The sequence below is a fragment of the Vombatus ursinus genome, unplaced genomic scaffold (genome assembly GCF_900497805.2).
Source record: "Vombatus ursinus unplaced genomic scaffold, bare-nosed wombat genome assembly UNPS02010193.1, whole genome shotgun sequence".
NCBI lineage: Eukaryota > Metazoa > Chordata > Mammalia > Diprotodontia > Vombatidae > Vombatus > Vombatus ursinus.
In genome coordinates this window covers 2,952,958-2,974,901 of record NW_020949971.1, presented here as the reverse complement: position 1 = coordinate 2,974,901, position 21,944 = coordinate 2,952,958, and the positions used below count along the sequence as shown (strand labels likewise).

At 50.8% G+C, this 21,944-nt stretch overlaps 1 protein-coding gene across 2 annotated transcripts in view; it reads left to right on the top strand.

Moving 5' to 3' along the window:
* The first annotated feature begins 15,410 nt into the window (after positions 1–15,410).
* Positions 15,411–21,944, top strand: part of PPP1R3B (protein phosphatase 1 regulatory subunit 3B) — an 11,961-nt gene continuing 5,427 nt past the window's right edge. Inside the window, exon 1 of one of the 2 annotated variants that reach the window (XM_027853740.1) lies at positions 15,411–15,475. The gene's annotated coding sequence lies outside the window, so the exon portion shown is untranslated. Of the gene's footprint in view, positions 15,476–16,455; positions 16,536–21,944 lie in introns of those variants that run through there. The other variant, XM_027853739.1, reaches the window with a different exon arrangement.

The following is a 21,944-nucleotide window of genomic DNA, read 5'->3' as shown; positions in this document are numbered from 1 at the left end:
TTTTTGATCATGGCTTTCAGATAGCCCAGTAATTTTTAAGTTCTTTCTCCTGGATCTGTTTTCCAGGTCAGTTGTTTTTCCAATGAGATATTTCACATTCTGTTCTATTTTTTCATTCCTTTGGATTAGTGTTACAGTGCTTTGATTTCTCAAATTGTCCTTAGTTTCCAATTTCTCCATTCTAATTTTTAAGGAAGTATTTTCTTCAGTAAGCTTTTGGACTTCCTTTTCCATTTGGCCAATTTTACTTTTTAGGGCATTCTTCTTCTCATTGGCTTTTTGGACCTCTTTTGCCATTTGGATTAGGCTATTTTTTAAGGTGTTATTTTCTTCAGTATTTTTTTGGGTCTCCTTTAGCATCACCCTCAGTTTTTCCTCTGCTTCCCAAAATCCTTTTTGAACTCTTCCATGGCCTGGGACCAATTCATATTTTTCTTGGAGGCTTTGGATGTAGGAGCTTTGGCTTCATCGTCTTCTTCTGGTTGTGTGTTTTGATCTTCTTTGTCACCAAAGTAAGATAATATAGTCTGACTCTTTTTGCACTGCTTGCTTATGATCCCAGCCAATTACTTGAGTTATAAACTCTTTGTTAAGGTAGAGGTCTGTTTCCAGTGTGGAGAATGTACTGTCCCAAGCTTCAGGGGTTTTGTGAAACTGTGTTCAGAGATACTTCTAGGGACCTGTAAATTTTCAGTTCTTCCAAGGTGGTATGATCCTGGTCTGTGCTCTGGTCTATGAGCACTCTTTTCTGTCTTGGAACTGTGAGGAGGGTCTCCTCTCCACAGCCACTACAAGCTCCACCATGCCAGTGCTCCTCCTTGCCCCAGGACCGCCACCCAGAGCTGTGACCCAGATCCAAGGATGGGCAAAGCAAGAGAATCCTGCACCAGCAGAGAGATCCCTGCAATCCCCTCTGATCAGCCACTCAATTCCCCCTCAGTTTGTGGGCCGGAAGCTCAGGAGGCAGCCACTGCCCCCGCTGAGCTCAGGGACTGGAACTGAGACCACTGGCTTCTCTCTCTCCCTGCTGACACAGACTTCCCACTGACCTTCCAAGTTGTCTTTGGCATTCATAGGTTGAGAAGTCTGGAAACTGCCACAGCTGCCCGAGATTCAGCCCTCTGAGGCCTGCCACTGGATTTTGATGACCTTGGAAGAGAGAGTGAGGCTGAGAACTTGGTGCAACTCTGCCTCACTTAAATGTAACTCACAGGCAAGTTAAGACATCATTCTGTGATGTCATTGGTCCTCTTAGAAAATGAAGGATGAACAACCTATCTTTAAAGAAAAGGCCTTTGAAAAGTTCACATCACAGTCATTTAGTGATTTAATACTCTCGTTCCTCGAGTCTGCATCCTGGCTTCCAAGAAGGCCCTTCCTGGTTCACCTTCTTCCTTCTACTTCCAGGCAGGTTCCCTCTGAAATCACCTTCTATCATGTACATAAATCATTGTGTGCACATTGTCACCCTCATTAGAATGTGTGCTCCTTGAAAGCAGGGACTCTGTTTTTGCTAACCTTGTTGTTTGTAACCCCAGCATTTAGCTGGGAATCAGCTAAATCAAATGGGAATCATAATTTATCTCACTGGGTTGTTGAAAAATAAAACTCATAAGCTGGGGCATGGGGCAAGGAGCCATCTCCCATGAGAGTTTCTGATCTGGATTCACATGGACCAGGCCCAATCCTAGAATCACTTGCCACCAAAGGGAAGAAATCAGGCTTTTCTTGTGCTCTCTGGTTCATTAAACACACACACACACACACACACACAAAATCTTGGGGATGATTTCTTAAAGCTTCAGTTTCACTCACATCTAGGGTCTCCTAAATAGATGAAGGGGTCAGGTTACTCAATGTACAAAGTAGGTATAGGACAGCTGTTTATTTACTCTGTCATAAAAGGAAAGCTTCAAACACAAAAGACTCATGTGTGTTCATGGACAAACACTTGAAACATGAAAGGGTAATCCCATCCTCTTATGATGCCTTCTTGGCAAGCCAAGGTGGCTAGGAAATCTGTATGATGTGAGAACAGATTTCATTTTTGCCTTCGATGTGTACTGTCCGAGCAACTCCTTCACAGTCTGGCCAGTCAAAACTGTGTAGTTCATCCTCTGGGCTGCAGTCATCATCCTCATCCAAGATGGTGCCCAGGCCCCTGCTGCTGCCAGAATCTGGACCTCTCAGTGACGTTGGAGTGCTTGGGCTCATGAGGCTGGAAGCATCCATTTCAGGCTTGCTGTTCAGTCCCCTGTGCTCAGGAAGAGAACTTTGTGATCTAGGCTCAGCTAAGCTCACAGACTTGCTGCCACTTGTGGGAGCGATCTTAGCTATTGTTGGCAAAGGGGCAAGGGAGAGACATCTCCCCCTCCCCCTGCCATGGGCTGGAGGTCTAGAGGAAAGCTGGCAGAGTCCTAAACCAGAGGAACAAAGATGGTGATTGGAAGTTGTTTCTCCTGTCAAGCCTAATGAGTGAGCAGTTCTTCCTGCTCCTGCGCTGAGGGGGACCAAGGGCCTATGGACCATGGACTCAGGGTCCTATGGACTCAAGCAGAGCCCCTGTCATGCAAGAGGACCCCCAGAATGTGCCAGGGAGAAGACTTATCCTGAAACATGCTCCAGGGGGTGGCCCCAGAGGCCCCAGCCCAGGACATCAACGGGGAGCCTCCTTTGATCATCGCCATTATGTAAGGAAAATGCTTTGTAAATCTTAAAGGGCTGCAGAAATAGGCACTGTCCTAATTATTCTTATAGGTGTGTATGATTATGTGTGTATATATACACATATTTTTCATCTGGACGTATGATTTTTACCCCTTAGCTCAAATCAATCTACAGGCATTTATTAAACACCTACTATGTACCAGGCACTGGGTTAAGTGTTATAAATACAAAGAAAGGCCACAAATAGACAAAATAAATAAATTATAGATAGGGAGGTAGCTAGGTGGATTAAACACAAAAAAACCCCAGTCTCTCTGCCCTTAAGGAGCTCACAATCTACAGGGGGTGGGGGTGGGGGGGGCAATGACATGTAAATATCCAAATACCTACAAGATGTATGCAGACTATATGAGGATAACCTCAGAGGGAAAGGGAAGGGAAAGCCTTCCTATAGAAGGCCTGATTTGAGCTGAGTCTAGAAAGAAACCTGGACGTGGAGGTAAGGGGGCAGCAGGCAGCCCCTATAAAGTCACAGGGGCAGGAGAAGTTGTGTGTCATGTGCAAGGAATAGCATGAAGGCTGTCACATGGGATCGCAAAGTGTGTGTGTGTGTGTGTGTGTGTGTGAAGGTGTAAGAAGCCTGGAGAAGTGGAGGGGGGAGGGGCAGGCTATAAAGGGCTTTATGAGTCAGCCAGGATTTCAATCTGATCCTAGCGGTAATAGGAAGCCACTGGACTCTTGAATGGGGGTGGGGGAGATGTGACCAGGACAGAGCTGTGTTTTAGGGAGACCACTTTGAGAGCTGAGCTAGGGATGGATCGTAATGGGGAGAACCTTGAGGGGGGGACACCAATCAACAGTCACAGTCCAGGCACAGGGGATAAAGGCCAGCATCAGGGTGGCTCTTATGGGAGTGGGGAGAAGGTGATGTCTACGTGAGATTTGGGGAAAACAAAAAAGACAAAACCGGACGACTGATCGGCTATGTGGAGTGAGGACGATAGAGAAGTCTCCAGTCTGAATAACTAGAAGGAAGATGGTTCCCTTGACAGCAATAGGGATGTTGGGAGGATTGGTTGGTAAGCTGCTAAGCTAACAAATTAGTTCTATTTTGGACATGTTGAGTTTGAGAGGCTTACAGGACAGCCCAGTGCTGTGATTTCCAGTAGTCAGTTGGTGACTTGGATCTGGAGCTCAGAAGAGAGGTTAGGGCTTGAGATTTGGATGTGGGAATAACCTTCAGAGAGGAGATAGTTGAGCTCATGAAGCTGATGAGATCCCCAAGCCTGATAGGTAGAGCAAAAGCCAGACTTCTTCCTGGACTTGTCTCCTGGGTATTTTGTAGGCACCTCAAATATTCTGGATGCTCAGTGCACATAAAACTGAGTTTCCCTTCCTCCAAGCTGTCCCTTTGCTGTTGAAGGCTTCAAGAGTTCCACAGTCATCAGAGTGTGAAACCTCCAAGTCACTGTGGATGCTTCTCAATCCCTCCCAATGTTCCTCCTCCACAGCCAAGTTACCATCGCGTCTTGTCAATCTGTCTCCGCGCATCTATTGTGTTTGTGCCCTTTTCTTCACACCTACACACACCACCTTGATTAAGTTCCTTGTCTCCCTTTATCAGCCTTTACCCTTTACACTGACCTCTTTTCGGCTTTCAGTCACTCCCCTCTCCAGTCCATCCTCCACTCAGCTGCTTAAATCACCCTCCTAAAAGACAGGTCTGACTTTGTCACTCCCCTGCTCAGACAGCTTCAGAAGTTCATGTTAGTTTGATGGTTGAAACCCCAAATTAGCCAGTGAAATGCACAGTACACTCAGAAAACAGATTTACTATTATATTATTATATACTATTACTAATAATCCACTATTATGTTTATTAGGGCTTATGCCGTACCATGAAGGCGACTCATAAATATGTGCAATCAGACTTTGTTGAATGATGTATTCAAGAATCCTCAAGCCTTTGTTGGCGCTTTCTTTGCCACCTTCAGCTTTCCTTGAATTATCCTCACCTGTGCATATCCAGTCCCCTAATTAAAATAGACATTTCTAATACAGTGTCTGGTCTTACGTGATGATCTTAAAAGAGTTTGGTGAATTGAATTGCTCATCCTTCGTTCTCAAAGAGGAACATTGGTTTGGAGAGGGTTGGGTTGAATTAGACTGAACGGAATCAAATCACAAGAAGCTAAGTCATTGCATTCAAGATGGCTTTGGGGAACGAATGAAGACTTCCTCCATCTTACCAAGAATTAATCTCCCTGAATCCATGAGAAGCCATGATCCCTTGAGGAGCACCATACCCCAGAGGGCCTTTCATGGGCATTAGTTTTTCCCAGAGTAGATGCTGTTCTCTCAATGGTTCCAGATCATTTGTCTTTAGAAAGGAGCCCTACAAAAATCATTTCATTAGTAGGAACACATATCCCCAATAAGTCAGGTTTTAGTCAAACCTAACAAAAGGACACAAGGACCCAAGCAATACAGCTTCCATTCTCCAAGTGTGGTCAAAATTATTTTCATAAGAATACTAAGGTGTTTAATTTCTACTATGGTAAATATTGGTAGTATAACCCACATTAAAAAAGGTCTCTGGAAGGGGGTCCTCAATAATTTTTAAGAGAGTAAAGGATTCTAAAGAGGTTGGCCCCTGGGGCCAGGAAGCTATGACTGGAACAAAGAATGATCGACAGACCAGTAACCAAAATTCAGCACCTGTTCTTCCCTGAGAGGGAGCTGACCAAGGATTTCAGCAGAGCCAGAAACTGGAGGCAGAGACTCCCTCAAGGCAGCGCCCACAGTAAGAACTATGGCCCCAGGGGAACACTGTCTAGCAAGAGTCTACAAAACCAAGACTCTTGAGAGCCATCCAGAAGCTGAGTTTAGAAATCCAGAGGAAAGGCTAGACCCCAGCAGGTAGGAGCTATGTGATGACAACACTCAATGGCTTTGGAGACCCTGAAGCATCAGGGCATGAGAAAGTTAGCCCTCCACCTGTCTGCCCTGGCCGCCCATGCTCCCAATATGTGTGCCTCTCCGGGGCACTCCCTGTGTGTGTACATTCTTCCCACTAAAGCTGTGTGTTTGTAAGAGAGTCCACTCCAGGTTTTTAGAGAAAATGTTTTGTTGTGACTTTTATGACAACAAATGGCTCCATTTAATTGTATCATCTGAATGACTGTTAAAGGCAAACGCATTGATTGGGGCTCATGACCTCTGTTTTGATGGGATGCAAACCCACAGAGTACCTTAAATCTATGGTAGCTACCCACCAAAAGATCCATCCTATCAGCTAGGGAGGAGGTGCCCTCAGTCACTACAAATATAATATGGTATAATACTCTCAGGCATCCTCCTTGCTGATGACAGGTGCAAATCGCTCCAGTTGTCTGAAGTGATAGCCTCTCCTCATTAGTTTGTGATTTCTCTTGTCCAACTTTCTATTCTGGTCTGACATGAGAATGTTGACCTATTGGTGACTCATTCTTAATACTGGTTATTTTTAGTGGCCTGGAAAGAGCATCTTGTTTGGGATCCAGTGACCAGGATGCAAATCTTGCCTTTCTCACCAGGTGCTGCATGGATTTCACCTAATCACTCCCCCCCCCATCTTGGCCTCAGTTTCTTCCTCTGGAAAAGGGGGGTGATAATCCTTCTCCACCTACTTCACTGGCCTGTCTAGGGGGAAGTACTTTGTAAACCCAAAACCTCCAAAGTGGAGAAAGTCTTTGCAATGGAGAAAGCAGTTACAAAAACAAAAACATGTGTCTTAAAGTAAATAATAAAGGCGTAGTCTTTCTAGCCTGGAGACTGTTCTCTTTACGGGAGAAGACAGCAATAAAGGAGTTGAGTGTTCTGCCCTCTTCCCATCATCTATTACTGTTATGCTATCTCCCCAACCAGAGAAGAATTGCATGAAATGAAGGTCAGAAAAAAGGTCATGTGTGTTGAGAATATAAATAACATGTTGAACTGTGTGGTCAGAGATTCTCTGATGTGGAAGAGATTTGGTCATCACTGAACCTCACCTCTTCATTTTATAAATGGGGAAAGTGAGAAAGCCCAGAGAAGGGAAGGGATGGAGGGAAGGAAGGAAGGGAGGGAGGGGAGAGAGAGGGAGGGAGGATGAGGGAAAATGGGAAGAAGCAAGGCGGGAGAGAAGAAGGGAGAAAGGTTATTCAACATTTACTATGTGCTAAACCCTACCAGCAAAAACGAGACAGCCCCGCCCTCAAGAAGCTGACATTCTAACAGTGAATGGAGGCCAGCTTGGGCCTCCTTCTACAACTGTACTCTTTGAATGCCCCCCAGATGAGACAAGGACAGCTCAGAATGAGTTAGCAGTGTGTTTGGAGTATACAGTGATGGTTTGTGTAAGTGAACAGGGTGCTGTTGGGACCTTTCCCTTGAAATGGTGGGGGTACTCGGACAAGGATTCTCTGCAGGAAGGGTCGCTGGGGGTGGACAGGGGAGGAGAGGAGGCAGAGAAAGGCCTTGAGCCTTGACTGTCTCACCCAGCCTCCTTCATCTTACTGAATCCTCAGCTTCTGATATCACATGGAGCCGTACAATGCAGTGGAGGGACGTGGGAGGGAGTCTAGAACAGGGAAGGGCTGAACACAAGCAATGTCAGAGCTGGGGGTCTGCTAGAATAACAGAACATCCCAGACAGACCCTCAGAGTTCGAGGGCCCTCAGAACAGAGGTATCAGAGCACTGAGAGACCTTAAGTTTCACTTAGTGCAACCACCTCATTTGACAGATGAGGAAACCTGTGGAGGGAACCATAAGCCTATGGAAGCTTGCCCAAGATTGCTCTGTCAGGAGACTTGCAGATTATCAACAGCCACATGAAAGGCTGCAGGAAATCACTATTGATAAGAAATGAAAGAGAAAACCGCTCCGTTTCCACCTCCCCGCCCAGCAGACTCACATCCAGTCTCAGACACTTACCAACTGTGTGATTCCTGGGCAAGTCAGCTGACCTTTCTCAGCCTCACTTTCCTCCTCTGTAAAATGGGGACCTACCTCCCTAGGTGCTTGTGAGGATCAAATGAGAGGATATTTGTAAAGCATTTGCAAACTTTAAAGCACTCTCTAGAAGTTTAGGTCTTGATTCAAATCTAGGGTTTCTCCTATGTGAAAAGTAAGAGGGTAATTAGTGTACAAGATAGATCAGATATAGGACAGCTATTTTATTTCCTCTGCACAGAAGAAATCCTTAACAAATACAAGACCCAACAGCATTCATTAACAGAAAAACTTCAGCTTATAACTACTATTATACTCTCCCAGAAGGTTAATACTTAAAACATCAAGACTTGATGTTGTAGGGCTGCTGAGTAGGTATTTTGGATTTTACCTGGGCTCTGCACTGTCCAATCAAGAGGACTATGTCTTTCTGTCAGCCAGGCCAGGGCTTTGGCTTATTTTCCTGTGGATGGTTCTCCTCTCCAGTGCTGAAATCCCTGCTGCCAGTCAGCTCAGCCTGAGAGACTCAGGTTTCCCAACTCCAGCAGTCATAAGATTGCCTGTAAGTCTGGACATAATCTATCTTGGGATTACTTCTTAGTTACCTGTGTTCAGAAAAGAATACACAAAATCAGACCCCTGGGTCCAGGTTCTTCTCATCAAGCTATGCCCCGGTTTTAGTTATTGTACTTTGGTATGAGCAAAAACTGTCTTCGATATGGGAAATTTGAAAAGAGAAGAGACAGAAGATGGAGTCACTCCCCTTTTAAGATTCTCTAAATAGGCTACTTCTGGCTCAGTAGACAATCCCATCAGATGAATGACAATATCGGATTCATGTATATGTAGAGTATAGCAAATGATATCTTGATGTCTTCTCTCTCTCTCTCTCTCCCCCTCTCCCCCTCTCTCCCCTTCCCTCCTCACCCCATTCCCTCAGCCATCTTGAGGTGGGTGATTGGAGTGATGGGGTTTACTTCATCTCCCCAAGGGCAGAGCATTATCTTTAGATAACGCTTGGTCATTTTCAAAAGAGCCAGCATTGAATTGGAGCCAGAAGGCCTGGGTTTGAATCCTGCCTCTTGGCACCTGTGTGACCTAGAACAAATCATTTCTTCTAAGCACCCTAAGGCTTAGTTTCTCCTTTTGTAGAATAAGGAAGGTGTCCTGAAGGACAAGATCCCAATGAACTGAATCTAAGTCCTTTCTGTATCTCCCTCCACCCCACCCACCCTCTAATAGATTATGTTCTCCTTGAAGGCATTGGTGATCCTCCCATTTTAAACTCAGTAGCCTAAGAGACTGAAGGAGGGTTGGAGTAGTTGGAGGGGAGTCCTGGAGGCTAAGGCCGCAGAGGGTGGTTGACCCTCCTGGTTACTACAGAGCTGATGCAAGAGAGTGGCTTTCCACAGTCAGGGAGCTTGGCTCCCATCGGAATTCTGCCTCTGGGACTGCCCAGCAAACTGAATGGAGGCAAGAATTGCTGTCAGAATTCTCAGAGAAGCACTTTCCTCATGTGCAAACCAGAAACAAGGACTGAGTTTAAAAGCATTTATTAAGCACCTACTATGTGCTGGGCCCCATGCTGGGCTCTTTTGTCTATGCAAAGACAAAAACAAGAAAATCCCTGCCCTCAAGGTTTTGTGGCTGTTCAGTTGGGACTCTTGGTGACTCCCGGGACCCTTCTGTCCTCCACTGTCCCCGAAGTCTGTCCAGGTTCATGCTCACTGTTTCCGTGACACCATCCATCCATCTCATTCTCTGCCATCCCCTTCTCCTTTTGCCTTCAATCTTTCCCAACATCAGGGTCTTTTCTAGGGAGTCCCATCTTCTCATGCTGTAGCCAAAGTGTTTAAGCTTCAGCTTGAGGATCTGACCTTCCAGTAAATAGCCTGAATTATTTGACCTCCTTGCTGTGTTACTCCAAATGTGTGTTGTTCTTAAACATTACATTCAAAAGGTGTCCAGCTGCTTTCACTCGAGCTTGAGATGGACAATGAAGCTTAAATGACCCCTCCCCATCTTCAAACCAGATTATCCCCCCTCCGTCCCGGGCAGCCCCTTGGGATTTGGAGGAGAGAGGAGGTTGGGGATGGAAGAGAGATGGGGCCTGGAGAGCAGTCTATGGTCTCAGAAATGGGGCAACTGCCAAGAAAACAGGCATTGAGGTCTAAAGCTGGATGGGACTTGGGAGGGCCGCAGTCCAAGCGAAGGAGGTGACTGACCGTCAGAGGGCCTCTGCCAAAGGCTGGGTTTGGCCCTTCTGTTTGGGAGGGAGAGATCAGGAAAAGCTTTCTGCAGGAGGTAGGGACTCCTAAATAGCCCCAGGACACCAGGAGGGAGAATGCGCCTGCCATAAACAAAGTGGGCGTTTCCAGCGCAGTGTCCTGCTCCCAACGGCCCCCTCCCCCATCCCAGTCCTGGGTCCCTGATGTCATCACTGCAGCAGCTGCCTCACGGCCCTGGAATGAAGTGAGTCCGGTGGAGCTGCAAACACAGGGGCAGCCTGCATCCTCTCCCCCACACTTGCTTGTTTGGTTTTTATTATCACGAGAGTTGTGTGCTCCTAAGTCTTTTTTCCTTTCTAGGACTTTCAAAGTCTCTAACTCATTTCGGTCCAACATACTTTTTCTTTCAGGGCATAGCCCATGGCCTTGGAAAGCCTCCACACCTCCTTATCATTTGGCACAGAGAATTTAAGGACAGGATTCCTTAAATGTCACTCTTTGGCCCTCCTGAGGAGAAATTGCCAGGCGGTGAGCTTGGATCCCTGGGGAAGGCTCCCTTTTTTCACTGATATGTTTTCCAGAGACCACAGACAGAGTGTCAGAATAGAAAGGAACTTTAGGGATCATCAGGGGTGAGGAACCTTCAGCCTCAAGGCCACGTGTGGCCTTCTAGGTCCTCTGGAGTGGCCCTTTGACTGAATCCAAACTTCACAGAATGAATACTCTTGATAAAAGGATTTGTTCTGTAAAACTTGGATTCAGTCAAAAGGCCACACCCGAGGACCTAGAAGGCCACACATGGCCTTGAGGCTGCAGGTTCCCCACCCCTGATTCTGGACCAATTCACTCAGTTTCGTTTTGAAACGTTTCATTGATGGTTTCTAATTTTTGTTCACCTTTCCCTAATGCAAAGAAATGTGATGAAACCGAATAGATCTCAGCTGACGATGCATTCAATATTCCACACCCACCAGTTCCTACCTCTCTACCAAAGGGAGGGAGACGTGTTTCCACCCTCTGAGAAGATGACCAGGACTGAGATTGGTCATTACAATGAATCTGTGTGTGGCTGCCTCTTCCCACTGCCTTCATCTATGTCACTGTGGTCTCCCCTCATCTCATCTCTCTCGGATTATGCAGGTTCTCCCACATTTTAGAAGTCCTGACACTGTGAACCTATTCCATCACATTTATCTACCACCATTCTATTCAGCCATTCCCTAAAGGAAGGGCATTTGCTTTGTTTCCAATTTTTCGCACCAAGCTAATGATGAATATTATTCTAGGCAGTGTGTCTAAGGTGCCTGACTTTCTCTCTTTGGCCTCGATGGCGTATATGGCCAGTAGCAGCATCTCTTCAGCTGTTAATCGAATGCAATCCAAATCAGCATTTATGAAGCACCTACAATGTGCTAGGCACTGTTCTAGGCCCTGGGGACACACATGAGAATGGGACAAAAGATACACAAAAGAATGAAATAATCCTGACTTTCAAAGAGATTACATTTTAGTAGGGCAGACAAGTACATATACAAATTTGCATAGCATGAATATAAAGTTGATAAATACAAATAAATTTCGAGTAGTTAATGCTCATAGATGGTGTTGCCCAGATGACCTCTAAGCCCTGCTGGATTCCATGGTCTAAAGTCCCTTCTCCTCAGACAGTCTATGTCAGCTGCTATAATAAGCTCTCAGAGGCTGCCCAATAACCTTGCTCTCCAAGGGACAGAGATGGTCAGGGAGAGGCCGCCTTCTTCTGAAGCACCATCTGTGAAGCCAGGCGCCCATGCAAAAGTTAGCCCCACTGCCCGTGGTCAGAAACAAGACCCTAAACCATGGTGGTAGCTTCAGGCCCTAGTTCTTTTAGTGCCAGGGAGAAAGAGTTCTGTAAACCCTGGTGTTCCCAGCCTGTGTTTGCCCATTCCAAGTTTTTCCCAGCTGGCCTCAGCCCAAGATGTTTGCACGAATTTTGCAATGCCCAGAGTGCTGGCTCCTTAGCTCCATCGAAGGTTCTGGCATGCCCACTCGCTTAGGAAACTGAGCCAACAAGGGCCTCCATCCATAACCCTCCTTCTTATTCATTGACCATCAATCAAGGGCTTGGAATTGGCAGCATGGAAGATTGCACAGGAAGCTGGTTTGCCAACCACTTCAGGGTACCCACTTCACGGCAGGTGGTCCTGCATCAGACCTGTCCCCAGGGAAATGACGGACTGGGCCAGCTAGCTGAACGCACTCTTCTGAGGGCTGTGGGTCATAGCCTATGGGTTAGTCTTGTCTTATTAAATATACTGGAATGTCCTCCCGGTTCTTTCTGGCCTCATTGCTCCTTCTCCGGGATTTAATGGTCTGGCAGAGTCGGCTTTCTTGTATGGGCAGCCGTCCCCTGCCTCCTGCCTGGAATGCACTCTCTCCTCACCTCTATCTCGAAGATTTCTTGTTTCAAGGCCCAGTTCAAGCATCACCTCCGTGAGGCCTTTTCTGATCTCCCCAACTACTAACATCTCCCCTCAAAATCATTTTGTGTCTGTGTTGGAGAGACCTATATTCTCTTCCCTCGTTAGACTGTATGCTCTTTGAGAGGAAGGCTTGTTTTACTCCAACATTTGTTCCCCTAGCACCTAGCCCAAGGCTGAGCCCGTAACATGTGTTGAATTGATGCTTGTTGGTGGACTGATCGATAGAACACGGAATCAGCTTTATCCTCCCCCCCCACCCCCTGCTAAGCCTGTCTCAGCACAGAGCATGCTAGAAGAGTTTCATAATTTTCGGTGGCTAAGCCTCTGAAAGAAAGACTTCATCACAGTCCTGGGCTTTACTATGCGGGTCAGGAAGGCTTGCCCAAGAGTTCTCTCCCTTCTGCAATGATCCTGTCTATCTTCCCGTGTTATAGCAGCCCATCCTCAGCCCTACCAGAATGTAAGTTCCTTGAGGACAGGGCTGCTTTTCATAGGGCCCTTGCAGTGCCTTGAACTAGAGTGGGGACCATATGAGGAGAGAGAAGGGATGGATGCTTTCTCTAGCAGATTCCTCTTTTATCATTCTCTCTCTCCCCTCTTCTTTCTCTTCTCTTTCTCATTCTTCTCTCTCCCCTTTCTCTTTCTCTTTTTTCTCCCCTCTTCTTTCTCCTCTCTCATGTCTTCTCTTTCCCCCTTCTCTCTTCTCTTTCTCTTCTCTTCCTCTTTCTCTTTCTCCTCTCCTCTCCTCTCCTCTTCTCTCCCCATCTCGCCCCATCTACAATCTCTATCTACTGCCTAGGAACATACCCAGTCACTCTCATCCTTAGAAAAAATCTCTCCCTAGATATAACCATCCCCTCAAGCTATCCTCCCATACCTCTCCTCCCTCTCACTGCCAAAGTCCTAGAAGAAGTTGCTGCCTTTGGTACCTCCCTTCTCGTACCACTCACATCTCAACCCTTTGCCATCTGGCTTCCAGCCTCATCATTCAACAAAGCCACTGTCTACAAAGTTACCCCTGACCTCTTCGATGCCACATCTGATGGTTTTCTCCATCCTCACATGCCCCCTTCTCTCTCCTCTCATACCCAGCATCCTATTCCAGGGCCTCATCACCTCTTGCTTGGACTAATGCCACAGCCTCTAAATTGGTCTCCCAGCCTTCAGTCCAACATCTACACTGCTGCCAAAGTGATCTTGTTAAAGTCTATCCATATTGTGTTACTCCCCAGCTGAATGAACTTCAGTGGCTTCTGATTACTTACCTTGGGAATCAAATATAAGCAAGCGCCTCTGTTTAGATTTCACCTCCTTTCACTGCCCAGCCCCAACCTACCATTTCAATTTGATGTATTACTGGCTGTTCCCCATGCAGGATGTTCCATCTCCCACCTCCAGGTCTTTGTACTGCCTGTTTCTCATGCCAGGAATGCCCTTCCCACTCATCTCAGTCACTCAGAATCTGTAGTTTCCTTCCAGGTTCAACTAAAGTGCATGTTGGACACGAAGCCACAGCTGATTTCCTGACCCTGCCAACCTCCCCAAACCACTTTGTATCTATTATCTATTATGAGTATGTGTGTGTGTGTGTGTGTGTGTGTGTGTGAGTGTGTGTATGTATGTGTGCATACACACACAGAGCTGTATATTTATATATTGTCTTCTTGTATCTATTGTGTGTATATGTCTATAGACCCCTATGTAGCCACTGAAAATTATGAAACTCTTCTAGCATGCTCTGTGCTGAGATAGGCTTAGCAGGGGGTGGTGGGGGGATAAAGCTGATTCCATGTTGGCTTCCTTGGTTACACTGTAAGCTTCTGGGGGGCAGACACTGTCTCTTGTGTGTCTCTGTATCCCCAGGGCATAGGACAGTGCCTGGTACATAGTGCGTATTGTTGATCGAGAGGGTGCAGACTGGACCTGTGATTTGGTTGATATAGGGAATGTCCAGATGGGAAACTACTTCTGTGAATGCAGGTGGACACCCAGTGGGTGACTTGCCAGGGATCAGATCCTAGTCACTCTGTATCACCAGTGACACCCTGGAAGCTGGCTCTCTAAGGCTCTAAACAAAGTTCCCTCCTTGATTGATTTAAGGAATAATTATTGGTTAGTTCACACCTACTATGCAAAAATCAAAGTGTTGAGGATACAGTTAAAAACTGTCCCTGACCTCAAAGGCTTACATTCATGGGAGGGCCAGGGAAGCCAGGAGCGGACAGAGATAGGATCCTAGATCTGGCCCTGGAAGGAATCCCGGAGGCCAATCATGGTACAGAAGAGGACAGGGAGGCCCCAGGTGGTGTCAGGGCACCCCCAAGGTCACACACAGGTGCCACGGGTGGGATTTGAAGGCAGGCAGAAGTGGGGGGGGGCGCTAACGTTGGGTCAGTTAGGAGTGGAGCTTTGAAGGGAGGGAGCTGGGGGTCCAGCAGAAGTCCTTCCTCCTGCTGCGGTCCAGTGGCAGTCGTTTCAGCGGGGGGACCCTGCATCTCCCTCTGGGAGCTCCATTCGCTCTGGCCGCCGGCGCTCGGATAGATGCTCTGTTCTGACTGGGGATTAGGGAAGGGGCAGAGCTGGGTGGGTCGGGGTGCCCCTCTCGATATCTATCTCCAGCCCCTAGCCCAGTGCCTGGCACTCAATGCCTTTGATTGACCAGTGACTGACCGCTGGATGGACTTTGGGGCGGTTCTGGGGGCTCTGGCACCCTCACCATGCAGAGGCCCAGCCTCAGGCCCCCTCCCGTTCCTCCCAGCCGTCTGTGCCGCTGCCAACGGAGCGCCACGCTACTGGCACGCCGTCTCCCCAGCCTTGGCCGGGGGCCCATCACGCGGCGGGCCGCCGGCCTGTGGAGCGCTGACCCACGGCTCCCGACGGCCGGCCCCGCCATTGGCCGGCTCTGCGGCCCGAACGCGCCCATTGGCCAGGGGCCGGGGGGGGGGCGGGGGCCGGGGCAAGGTTGGCTGGGGGGGTGCCGGCGCCTGGGCGGGGGCAGAGGCTTAAAGGTGCCCGCGGGCAGCACCCCACGGGAGGTGGCCTGGACGCCGGGCGGCTGCACGCACTGGCGCTGGTCCCCGAGGGGAGGGAGCGGAGGCTGCCCCGGGCCCGGCTCCGGACTGCAGCGGCGGCTAGGCTGAGCCGGTAGGTCCGAGCTTTGGGAAGAAGTGCTGGGCAGGGCTCGGGTCAATCCCGCGGATCGTCCAGATCGGCTCGCCGTGGTCCTGGGGCGCAGGAGCCGAGGCGGCGCCAGGAGGAGTGCAGGTCGCTCTCCGCTCCGGGAGCCGCGGGCTCTGCTCTTGGAGTGACCGAAGGCTGGGGGGGGGGGGGGGGGGGGGCGGGCTTGGGACCACCCTCCCTCCCCATCTGCTCGCCTTCGGGGGCCCCAGGCAAGCCCTTTCCCTCCCCCCTCGCTCGCGGGGGCCCCGGGGGTCCTCCTCTGGAGAAGCGGGGGGAGGGAAGGGGCTAGGGATGGGGCAGCACTCGGGGCTCCGTGGAACCCCCACCCCCCACCCACCCTCGCTCCAGATTTTTGTGTCGGGGAGGTCCTGCCCTTCCCATCCAATGCCAAAACAACCAAGGCCTCAGTTTCCACCTCTGTAAAACGAAAGAGCGCGACTAACCGACCTCAGCACCCCCCACCCCAACTACAAGATGCTCAGAGGTGTCCCCTCTGCACCCCACCCCCATCCCCGTCCCGGCTGGGCTCACACTCGCGTAAACCCACACTCACGCACACTTACTCGCCCCGAAGGGCAGTCCCGAGGGCCCAGAAAAGGGTTCGGATCATCCCATCCTCTTCGGTCCCCGACTGGAACGGGCTGCCTCAGTTTCCTCCTGGCGTGGCCTTTGCTGGGGGAAGAAGGGCCCGGGGCTGGGAGCTGGGGGTGGTCTGCCGGCACGGAGCGCTACGCGCGCCGCTCTGTGCCCCCCCCACCCCGCCCGCGGGGCCGTGTCGCGGGCTGCCACCCGGGGGAGCCCGCGGGACCAGTGGGTGGATCAGGAGGGGGGGGGCGGGCCCCCAGCTGCTGCTCCTCCCCCTCCTCCTTCGGCTCCTCCTCCCCCGGCCTCGGGCTCGACCTCCCTCCAGGCCCGCCCGATGCGCACGTAGTCCGAGTCTGGGGCTCAGGCTCCGCGCTGCCCCGGCCGCTGCCTCCCCTCCCCTCCCCCGCGAGAGAGACGGGGTTCCCCGGCACCCAGCCAGGTGAGTGCCGAGGCAGTCCTCCAGGTCGGGATGGGGGAGGGGAGAGCCGATCCCCCCCCCCATCCAGGATCTGCCTGGGGGTGGGGCAGCGTCACAGCTGGCGAGGACGGCCACCGCCAGCCCGGCTGCGTACGGGCCTGCTGAGGTGGCCCGTCCCTGGGCTCCTACCCGGGGGCGGGCCGAAGCACTGGGCCGCCCCAGCGGTGAACAAGTCGCTGCACCTGGCAGCCTCAGTTTCCCGGTCTGCTAGATGAGTGGCTCTCCAGGATCCCTTCCAGCCCCAACAGTTCGTAGAAAGGCACTTTCCGGATGGCAGGCCTCAGTCTACCTCTCCTTTGTAGCTCGAAATGCTGCGCCTTGGGTGTGAGGCTGGGCTCTCTCTGCTTGGGGCTCCCGAGAGATCCGAGGCTCAGGAGGGGAAGCGACCTGCGCCTGTTTGTTAGCTAATTGGTGGCAGTGCTCGGAAGGGAGCCCAGCTCCCCGACTGCCAAGACTCTGGCTTTGGGGGTCTTGTGAGCAGGTGCCTAGTTTCCTGGGATGGTCAGCCCAGTGAGGCCATCCTGCAAAGGGGCCAGCTTCTGCCTCTCAAACGTACAACACATCTTCCGTAAGGAGACCGGGGTTGTGTCGCTAGGAGAGGGGGTGGGGAGAGGACGGCGCTGCAGCCCAGCTGGTAGCCTGCAACTGTCTCTTGGGAGAAGAGTCCTAGAATGGAGGAGCTTTGCTTTCATCTTGCCCCTCCCCCATTTTAGAGATGCGGAGCCCCGAACTAGTGAGAGGCTGTGAGTGGAGTGGGCAGGCAGGGAGCTGGCCTTGGTGACAGGAAGACCACTTACTAGCTGTGTCCACCTGGGCAAAGGGTTTGGTCTCTCTTGGCCTCAGTTTCCAAATCTGTACAATGTGGAGGCTGGACTGAGTGGTTTCCAAGGGCCCCTTCTAGCCCTAAGCCAGCGTTGTGGAAGGATGATGTGGAGTAATTTGAGTGAGTGTTGAGGGAAGGCCAGCTTCAGAATGAGACCAGGCCTCCGAGGAGGATTTGAGGTTGGTGTGAAGGGTAGGTCTACAACGTGGGGGCCACGAACAAGGCTCTGGAACCACAGAAGGGGACCTCCCCTCAGAAGTTGCCACTGTACTTCGGGGATTCTCCAGAAGGGGCCTCTGACTTTGGAAATAAAGTAGATACTGGAGGTCAAGGGCCCATATATGGCTGACAGCCCAGCAGGGCTGGAGGAAGGCTGAAGGAGGGGGAGCAAATGGAGATGCCCGGTTTTACTTGGCTGGAATCCTCACTGCTGGGCTTATCTACTATCAGAGCAGCCCTGGTCTGTCATCTCCACTGTCCCCTCCCCCACCAATCAGACAACAAGCATTTATCAAGCCAGGCACTGTGCCGCCAGCATGCCCTCAAAACAGCTCCTCTGGAAGGGTGAAAACCAGGGATAGGTGTTTAGGTCTGGGTAGTGCCAGAGCTGGTGAATGGGGCCAGACAGCAGCCTAGCCATGGGAGTGCAGTTTTGCTCACTGGACCCAGAGCCAAGGGAGGAAGAGGGTGGTGAGGGACGGCAGCATTCTGGATGTGGCTTGAGCTTGATATGGACAACTGGCACCGAGGCGGTTCTCAGGGCCCATTCTGAGGCAGAGCGGGCCCAGAGTAGCACGGCTGGTGAAATGCTTCCCAATTGAGGTCTTTTATTTAGCCACTGGGAGGCAGCTCTTCTTATCAGACAGACTTAGTCAAGGTCTGTGGCTAGGCAAGGGTTCCCAGGGCTGCCTGGGAGACTTGCTTAGGCTGTCCTGTCCATTTGCAAAGAACCATGAAGCTTTGTCTACACAGCAGGAGGCAGTCTGGCCCGGTGCCACGGGAACCACATTTTATAGAAGGCTGTCAGAATGGGCTGTCTTAAACGTCTACCCTGTTCCAGGACTTATGAATCAGGGCCCTTGGAGACTGGCTGGCTGGTCCAATCTCCTTTCCCGTCTACAGGGGGAAACTGGGGCCCACAGACGGGCGAGAGATTACACGTTGAGTGAGCAGCTGAGATGGATCTGGGACCCAGGTTCCCTGATTCCCAGCCCAGGACAGTTTTCACTAGAACATGCTGTTCTTGTGACCTGGGTAGGACAGTAGGCGTGGCAACTGAGAGATGTTGGTGCATGTAGCCCAACCCCCGAAGAAGGATAGTGGGACCCAGAGAAGGCCCTGAGTAACAGTGCTAGGAAGGAAGGATGGAGGAATGGATGGATGGATGGATGGACAGATGGAGGGTTGGCTGGCTGGCTGGATGGACAGACAGATGGATAGATGGACAGATGGAGGGCTGGTTGAATGGACAGATGGTGGATGGATGAATGGATGGACAGATGGATAGATGGATGAGTGGATGGATGGATGGAGGGATGGATGGATGGATGGATGGATGGAGGGACAGACAGATAGATGGATGGACAGACGGATAGATGGATGGACAGACAGATGGATGGATGGATGGACAGATGGATGGCAGGCAGGCAGTAGGGAAGAAAGCCTGGGTTTGAATTTGGGTTCTCTGCCCCTGACTCCTGGGCCCTCTGGCTCTCTGGTACAAATAGGTTTCTGGGTTTCAAGGAAGTCTTCAAGCCTTGGGTTCATTGTCAGGGGGGCAGGACCTTTGCCTGAGTGCAGACAGCATCGTCTGGGGCTGGGGCGGGAATGTTTGAGGCCTAACAACAGAGCAGATAAGGCTGTCAAGGCTCTAGGAAGGCCCCCTTCCACCCCATCCTGTCCCTACTTAGACCCTGCTGTGGCTTCCAGCTCTTATTGAGACACCTGGTCACGAGGGGACCTAGTAGGGAGGGTGTTGAAAAGTGCATTCCTTGCTGGCCTCACAGCTGCTTGGCCTCCCTCTGGTCACAGTCCCCAGGGCTAGAAGGGATGTCAGTCTTACAGGAAAGGAAACTGAGGCCCAGAGAGGCGAAGGAATCAGCTAGATGGTGAAGTGGATTGAATAGCGAATTGGCCTGGAGTCCAGGAGAACTGAGTTTGCACCCTGCCTCTGACATTTAGTAGTAGTATGATCCTGGGCAAGTTACTTGAACCTCTCTTGGCCTCAGCTTTCCTGTCTACAAAATGGGGATAATCGTAGCAGAGTCAAATGAGATATCCACATATGGAGCATAGCTATATCACCCATGGTCAGGCAGCAGGAAGGGCCAGAGCCAGGATTCTGCCCACTTCCTTCTTCGTGGAGCTGCTTTGGAGCCTGGCCCCAGCCTGGGGCCCGTGGGGAGGGGGCAGGTCTTCACTCTGGACTTCTGTCCACACCGACATCCCTACTCCAGGCTGGTCTCTCATGGGCTCCCGTCGTCTTGGTCACACCCAGGGTGGGATTCTGGAGAGGCAGAAGACTTGGGTTAGAATCCTTCCTTAGACAGTTCTTTGCTGTGTGATCTGGGCAAGTCATTTAAGCTGGGCCTTAGGTTTTGTGGTCGCTTGCTGTGACAATGTGATGTAATAGATAGCTAGGGCCATAGACTCAGACTCAGGAAGGCCGGGGGTCAAGCTGACCCCAAGCCTAGTGCCCTGGCCAAGCCAGAGTAAGCGGGAGAGGGAGAGGACATGGAGCATGGGAGCAGGACCAGGGCTACTTTGAGGGGGTCAGCCGCCCACCTCCCCCCCATGGTACCCAGAGTGGAGGGCTCTGTGGAGACAGAAGCTGCCGGGGGCAGAAGGGCAGGGAAGAAAGGTCCCTGGAGCCTGCCGTCTGGTGGAGCTGCCAGTCTCCCAGAGTGGCCCCCTCACTAGAAGGGAAGAAACCAGGGATGCCTAGAGAGGGATGAGTTTCCTAGGGTCACATCGAGAGCAATCACAGCCTCTGTCTCCAAAGCTGTGGCTCTGGGTCCACCGCCAGGCCGCCCCACCTGTGGGCCTCAGAGGGAGAGGGGCTGCTGCCCACGCTCAGGGAAGTGCCATCAGCGGGGGGCCCAGACATGCCTCCGTCCATACCTATGGGAAGCCAGGGCAGGGGTGGGGGTGTGCCACCCAGCAGGTTTGTGATAAGAACGGACACGGCAGGAGACAGAGGCCAGAGAGGGAGAGGGCCTTGCAAGGGTCACACGGCTAGGAAGCGTCAGGCCGGGATCTGAATCCACATAATCCCGTTGTCCAGCGCTCTGCCCAGCTGGGGCACAGGGAGGGCTCCAGGGTCTCCCCAAGACTCAGGGCCAGCCAGCAGAGCAGGAAGGCAGGCACTGCCTGATGCAGCAGAGAGAGGGACCCGGGTGGCACCCTGGCATGGCTCCCGTGCACCAGGGAGCTCCCTGGGAACTTTCCTGGGCCCCCTCCGTTTTCTCAGTTGTAAACTGGGGGCATTGGGCCAGGGAACCTCCGACGCCTTTCCTGCTCCAGAGCAACGAACTTTGAATGGCGAGCCAGGCTGTGTGCCGCTCAGCAGGGGCCCTCTCTGAGCTTCAGTTTTCACTGTTCTCACCCCCACTTCCTCTTGTAAACCCTGAGGCAGAATCTTTGTCCTTGGTCTGAGGCTCAGTCCCTTAGGGCCAGCCATCGGTCCATTCCCCTCTTTTTACAGAAGAGGAAACTGAGACCCAGAGGAGGTAAAGGACTTTCTCGAGGTTGTACATAGCAGAGTTTGAATTGGAACCCAGGTCTCCCAGTCCAAGTACCCCAGCCTTTCACAGTGCAAGGGGCGGGGCAGGCCCTGGGCCCGATGCCAGCCCCATCCTCCCAGCCTGGGCTTCTGGGCTTTCTGCTCTCCCCTGAATCCTCCTCTGGCCACACACACACACACACACACACACACACACACACACTCTCTCTCACATATATACTCTCACATATACAATCACACGCATAGACACATATTCATGCACATTCATACATATACACAGTCATACACGCTTATTTACACACATTCATATTCATACCCACACACACATATACACTTATTCACACACACTGTATTCACACACGCAATCACACACATTCATACACACTTATTCACACACTCAGTCACACACACTCAAACACACATATAGGTGCACACACACACTCTTATCCACACATTCATTTTCACACAATCACACACTCATTCACACACACAATCACACATGCTCAAACACACATATAGGTGCACACACACTTATTCACACACTCATTTTCACACAATCACACACTCATATTCACACACACAATCACATATGCACACACAATCACACACATTCATACACACTTATTCACATACATACTCATATTCACACACACAATCACACACACTCAAACACACATACAGGTGCACAACACTCTTATTCACACATTCATTTTCACACACACAATCACACATGCTCAAACACACATGTAGGTGCACACACACTTATTCACACACTCATTTTCACACACACTCATATTCACACACA